Consider the following 6278-nt stretch of genomic DNA (forward strand, 5'->3'; position numbering starts at 1 on the left):
GATGAAAAACAATAGTCACTTTTTAGACGGTCCCTATCTTGGTTGACACACATTGAATATTCGTCTCTAAAGTACATGATTAAAAATATACTTGCCCATTTTGATCGATTGTAGAAAATGTTGTAGTTCACAACCTTTGTTGTCAATATCATGTAGCTGCTTCGAATCTGAAAAAAAAAATAGCTTTATTGACTATTTAATTGAAAAAGTTCTTTAACGCGAATGTGCGAATATAAAAGCAACTTTACCTAAGTGTGTGCATGGTGAACTGAACGTCTTACCTTAGAAAAAACACTTTTGCCGATATCTTCGGATCGGAGATGCGTCCATTGTTCAAATTTCCCACCATCAAAGAAGACACTAATACGCATGTGCACAGCAAAAATCACAACTTGTGCTTGCTGCGCACGCAAGTTATTTAAGATGTCTCAACTGTACCCAGTCTACACTACTGCCAAAGAACAGTTATTAAACTTACTGAACTACAGTGAAGTTATCGAACTGTTTGTTCACTCTAACTTATGTTGCATCTGCTCAATATGGAAAGCCATCCAGTTCAAAAACATGTGACTTCAACACGTTGTTTGCACGTTGTTAACGTGTTGATTTCATGTGATTCTGAGCAGGGGCGGAGTGGGGCACTAAAATCCACCGGGAAAATTCTTACCGCACCGGCCCAATGCAACAACAACCCCCCATATATCAATAACACAAACAAAATGTATGTCAATTTAAAATACTAAATCAATTTTTTTTATCTGGATGAAGACCCAGATTATGCTATGTTTCTTGAATTCCTCCATCTGTTCTAACGCCAGCCAAGTCTAAGCATTTGGGAAGGATTTAACGGAAATATGAAACCTGATCACTAGACGGCACTAGAAAAATGCACATTATTGACAAAAGTGTAGGTTTAAAGCTTTTATGGGTTTTCTATTAATAAACAGATGCTGCAATGTAACATCATATAGACATTGTCAATACAGGCCTAAACAGGCCATTCAACTGCTATACATATCAATCTATACATTCATAATTTCCAGCCTTAAATATGAACATATTTTTTGTATAAATCAAAGTAATAGCATTGTATACACATCGAAAGGAACTAAGGATAGTGCTAATGCAATACAACAAGCCAATCAACCACTGGAAAACCAGGCACTTTCAATACATTTGTAAGGAACTATAGATATTTAAGTGCAGTATATAGAAATGGAAGTGTAGACAATACCAACCTAATAACACAGGTAATTAAATAAATGGAAAATCAGGCACTTTGAATAAGGTTTGTAGAGAACTATTACAGTATATACATAGTTCCAAAGAGTTCCACAAACCATTTATCAGGGATTTTGAGTAGCCTGGGTTTATAGTGAACTATAGACCTCTGATTATATACAGAGATAATTGTCCTTCTCTTAGGGGCACAGAGAGTAGTGTCTTTACCTCAGAGGCACAGAGAGTAGTGTCCTTCTCTTAGGGGCACAGAGAGTAGTGTCTTTACCTCAGGGGCACAGAGAGTAGTGTCCTTCTCTTAGGGGCACAGAGAATAGTGTCTTTACCTCAGGGGCACAGAGAGTAGTGTCTTTACCTCAGAGGCACAGAGAGTAGTGTCTTTACCTCAGGGGCACAGAGAGTAGTGTCTTTACCTCAGGGGCACAGAGAGTAGTGTCTTTACCTCAGAGGCACAGAGGAAGTGTCCTTCTCTTAGGGGCACAGAGAATAGTGTCTTTACCTCAGAGGCACAGAGAGTAGTGTCCTTCTCTTAGGGGCACAGAGAATAGTGTCTTTACCTCAGAGGCACAGAGAGTAGTGTCTTTACCTCAGGGGCACAGAGAGTAGTGTCTTTACCTCAGGGGCACAGAGAATAGTGTCTTTACCTCAGGGGCACAGAGAGTAGTGTCCTTCTCTTAGGGGCACAGAGAATAGTGTCTTTACCTCAGAGGCACAGAGAGTAGTGTCTTTACCTCAGGGGCACAGAGAGTAGTGTCTTTACCTCAGGGGCACAGAGAGTAGTGTCTTTACCTCAGAGGCACAGAGAGTAGTGTCTTTACCTCAGAGGCACAGAGAGTAGTGTCTTTACCTCAGGGGCACAGAGAGTTGTGTCTTTACCTCAGGGGCACAGAGAGTATTGTCTTTACCTCAGGGGCACAGAGAGTAGTGTCTTTACCTCAGAGGCACAGAGGAAGTGTCCTTCTCTTAGGGGCACAGAGAATAGTGTCTTTACCTCAGGGGCACAGAGAGTAGTGTCTTTACCTCAGGGGCACAGAGAGTAGTGTCTTTACCTCAGAGGCACAGAGAGTAGTGTCTTTACCTCAGGGGCACAGAGAGTAGTGTCTTTACCTCAGGGGCACAGAGGAAGTGTCCTTCTCTTAGGGGCACAGAGAATAGTGTCTTTACCTCAGGGGCACAGAGAGTAGTGTCTTTACCTCAGGGGCACAGAGGAAGTGTCCTTCTCTCAGGGGCACAGAGAATAGTGTCTTTACCTCAGGGGCACAGAGAGTAGTGTCTTTACCTCAGAGGCACAGAGAGTAGTGTCCTTCTCTCAGGGGCACAGAGAGTAGTGTCTTTACCTCAGGGGCACAGAGAGTAGTGTCTTTACCTCAGGGGCACAGAGAGTAGTGTCTTTACCTCAGGGGCACAGAGGAAGTGTCCTTCTCTTAGGGGCACAGAGAATAGTGTCTTTACCTCAGGGGCACAGAGAGTAGTGTCTTTACCTCAGAGGCACAGAGAGTAGTGTCCTTCTCTCAGGGGCACAGAGAATAGTGTCTTTACCTCAGGGGCACAGAGGAAGTGTCCTTCTCTTAGGGGCACAGAGAATAGTGTCTTTACCTCAGGGGCACAGAGAGTAGTGTCTTTACATCAGGGGCACAGAGAGTAGTGTCTTTACCTCAGAGGCACAGAGAATAGTGTCCTTCTCTCAGGGGCACAGAGAATAGTGTCTTTACCTCAGGGGCACAGAGGAAGTGTCCTTCTCTTAGGGGCACAGAGAATAGTGTCTTTACCTCAGAGGCACAGAGAGTAGTGTCTTTACCTCAGGGGCACAGAGGAAGTGTCCTTCTCTTAGGGGCACAGAGAGTAGTGTCTTTACCTCAGGGGCACAGAGGAAGTGTCCTTCTCTTAGGGGCACAGAGAGTAGTGTCTTTTCCTCAGGGGCACAGAGAGTAGTGTCTTTACCTCAGGGGCACAGAGAGTAGTGTCTTTACCTCAGGGGCTCAGAGAGTAGTGTCTTTACCTCAGGGGCACAGAGAGTAGTGTCTTTACCTCAGGGGCACAGAGAGTAGTGTCTTTACCTCAGGGGCACAGAGAGTAGTGTCTTTACCTCAGAGGCACAGAGAATAGTGTCTTTACCTCAGGGGCACAGAGAGTAGTGTCTTTACCTCAGGGGCACAGAGAGTAGTGTCTTTACCTCAGGGGCACAGAGAGTAGTGTCTTTACCTCAGGGGCACAGAGAGTAGTGTCTTTACCTCAGGGGCACAGAGAGTAGTGTCTTTACCTCAGGGGCACAGAGGAAGTGTCCTTCTCTTAGGGCACAGAGAGTAGTGTCTTTACCTCAGGGGCACAGAGAGTAGTGTCTTTACCTCAGAGGCACAGAGAATAGTGTCTTTACCTCAGGGGCACAGAGAGTAGTGTCTTTACCTCAGAGGCACAGAGAATAGTGTCCTTCTCTCAGGGGCACAGAGAATAGTGTCTTTACCTCAGGGGCACAGAGGAAGTGTCCTTCTCTTAGGGCACAGAGAGTAGTGTCTTTACCTCAGGGGCACAGAGAGTAGTGTCTTTACCTCAGAGGCACAGAGAATAGTGTCTTTACCTCAGGGGCACAGAGAATAGTGTATTTACCTCAGGGGCACAGAGGAAGTGTCCTTAATGACAGATGTCATAAACATGCATAAAACCTCCTTCATATGCATGACATGTTTCATGTCATGATTATGAAGGTGTCATGTCAGTCTTATGCACACCCCTTCAAGTAAAGTGTTACCAATGAGTTGCATATGAATAATCCACACTTATGTTACACTAAGACAGCATGTCTTTCCAATTTAATGTCTCATTCTCCATATGTTGCAATCATTACATTTCCCTATAATATTTCACTAATGAACATTTTGTTTAGTCTTTACACTGCATTCTATCCTCTGTTGTACCTATAACATTGTGCAATGTGTGCACACCTTTTCTTGTAGTCGTGACTTCTCCTAGCATTGTCTGATCATCAGCATCATCGCTGGGCTGAGTCTGACTGAATTCTGAGACTGTGTGGAAAAAACAGAACAGGCACACATACAAATTAAACTTTTTACAGCATAACGATAATTGCATTTGCCCCTGATAGTATAGGCTGCGTGTTAGGGGGTATACAATGCACCCCCACCTCCCAACCAAACCAACTTTCTTTTTTAAAGGTCTGGCTATGCTGCACTCACTGCACATGAATTTCAATGTTAACATTGAACATTTTTGAATGCACTATCTGTGTGAAGAAAATGAATGTGTTCCAATCTTCCAATACACTGTTAATGCATTATAATATTTTCCATCCAGGACAGAGAAAGATCAGATAGGACATGATTGACAGTGTTTCCCAACCACTAGTCTGATTGACTAAAGGATGAGTAAACCCCCCTGGGTGCCTGTCAGAGCACAAATGATGAGGAGACAGATGTTCAACTTAATCACTGTGTATTGATGGTAGATGAATGGACCACAGATGTAAATTCAGTGATGTACATAAGGATATGGTTTTGATATGGTTTTGTTTGAAAACAAGAAATACAATAAAGGCAATGAATAAACTGAATACACAATAACAGGCATTCATCATTACATTAGGAAACCAAAATATTCTTAATTCACTTGAGTGACATTTCTATACCAAATATACAGTCTAATAAACATAAACAAGGGATTTTACTGGATAACATAAGCGATTAGTGGGTGTTAATAACATACAATTGCCATGTATGAATAACATCATAGCTAACATGAAAAGCATTCCAACAAAAATGACTCTAATCACTTGTTCGGGGTGATAACAGTTTAACAAATTAACATTGTATCATCAAGACATCATGAATAACCAGTAACAATGATTTGCATATTAATAAAGAATGAATCATCACACTTTAAACATTATTAGCGATCTATTGAACACAGAACGATCGTTTCAGGGCATGTCCGGGCATGTACATATGACACGGAATCATATAACACTGTTCAGATTACTGTTAACACAAATATGTTATAAAGACTTACTTTGAGGTCAATTACTAACATCTGGATGTTACATCTGCATCAATCATCACGAACAAACAGGAATAAACATCTTTTCAGATACCAGCTCAGATATCACACAAACACAGCCGATAGCAGCAGTGCAGGACTGTTACAGTGGCTACGGTTTCAGAATAAAAGTCCATATCAAAGGAGCCTTTATAACAATTGGCATTTGCCTAACACTAACGTCAATGATTAAGAGGCCCGCTAACTGTTTTTCTGTCAATTCACCTGCAGCACTTGTTGAAGCCTGATTTCGGTGGAATAAATCCGTAATTTTTGAGCACTTTGATGCATCCTCCTCCAGCATCCGCTTCTTCTTCTTTCTGGCCTTTTCGGCCCCTCCTTTATCCTTTCTCTTCTTGCCTTCCACGGGTAACTTTAAAACAGCAATCAACCACGCAATTCTCCCCAAAGGAAGCATACGTCACCGTAGTTTGTTTGATTATTTTTCAGAACAATAAAGCATCCTTATTCACGACATAAGTGCAGCATACACAACACAATCTTCATGGCAACATACTATGTTGTGAGCATTGCAAAAATGTTTCATTTATGGCTCCTGACTGTCAAAAAATGTACATTACCTCTAACTTGCTCGCTTTCTCTCTGTTTGGCGCATTCCATTATCTTTGGGTTATGCCATATTGCCATTAGACAAGGGGGCGCTCATTTATCTCCCTATATTTCTGTAAATAGACTTGACCTGCAATCGGTTCATTGGATAAACGCATTCCCAGGAGGCTTTTTTTCCATTCTACATTAATTTAAGAACAAACAAACAAAATATATTGTAATTTTTTTTTTATTTGTGACCATGAAAGTTCTGTAACGGCGCCCTCCCGCTCCCATGGCCATTTTGGATAATCTGTGGGCCGGCCGACCAACCGGGAAAAGTCCCGATCGTCCCGACGGCCACTCCGCCCCTGATTCTGAGCCATTTGGCCACTTGTCCAGTTTGAAGGGATGAGTGTTGCACTTTTCCATTGGTTGCTGAG

The 6278-nt window shown here is 42.4% G+C and overlaps 1 long non-coding RNA gene across 15 annotated transcripts; it reads right to left on the reverse strand.

Annotated features, from left to right (window-relative positions):
* Window positions 1-631: 631 nt before the first annotated feature.
* On the reverse strand, window positions 632-5379 carry LOC127642218 (uncharacterized). Of its 15 annotated transcripts, XR_007970336.1 has the most exons (5): window positions 5260-5379; window positions 3355-4259; window positions 2606-3296; window positions 2490-2547; window positions 632-2403 (listed from the first exon to the last, which is right to left on the reverse strand). It is a non-coding gene; the product is annotated as an uncharacterized LOC127642218 (long non-coding RNA). The 15 variants fall into 15 exon arrangements; XR_007970328.1 differs by having other exon boundaries at window positions 632-3296; window positions 3355-3814; window positions 4179-4259; XR_007970332.1 differs by having other exon boundaries at window positions 632-3296; window positions 3355-3470; window positions 3701-4259.
* Window positions 5380-6278: the final 899 nt, after the last annotated feature.

This window comes from Xyrauchen texanus, unplaced genomic scaffold (assembly GCF_025860055.1).
Source record: "Xyrauchen texanus isolate HMW12.3.18 unplaced genomic scaffold, RBS_HiC_50CHRs HiC_scaffold_52, whole genome shotgun sequence".
NCBI classification, from domain to species: domain Eukaryota; kingdom Metazoa; phylum Chordata; class Actinopteri; order Cypriniformes; family Catostomidae; genus Xyrauchen; species Xyrauchen texanus.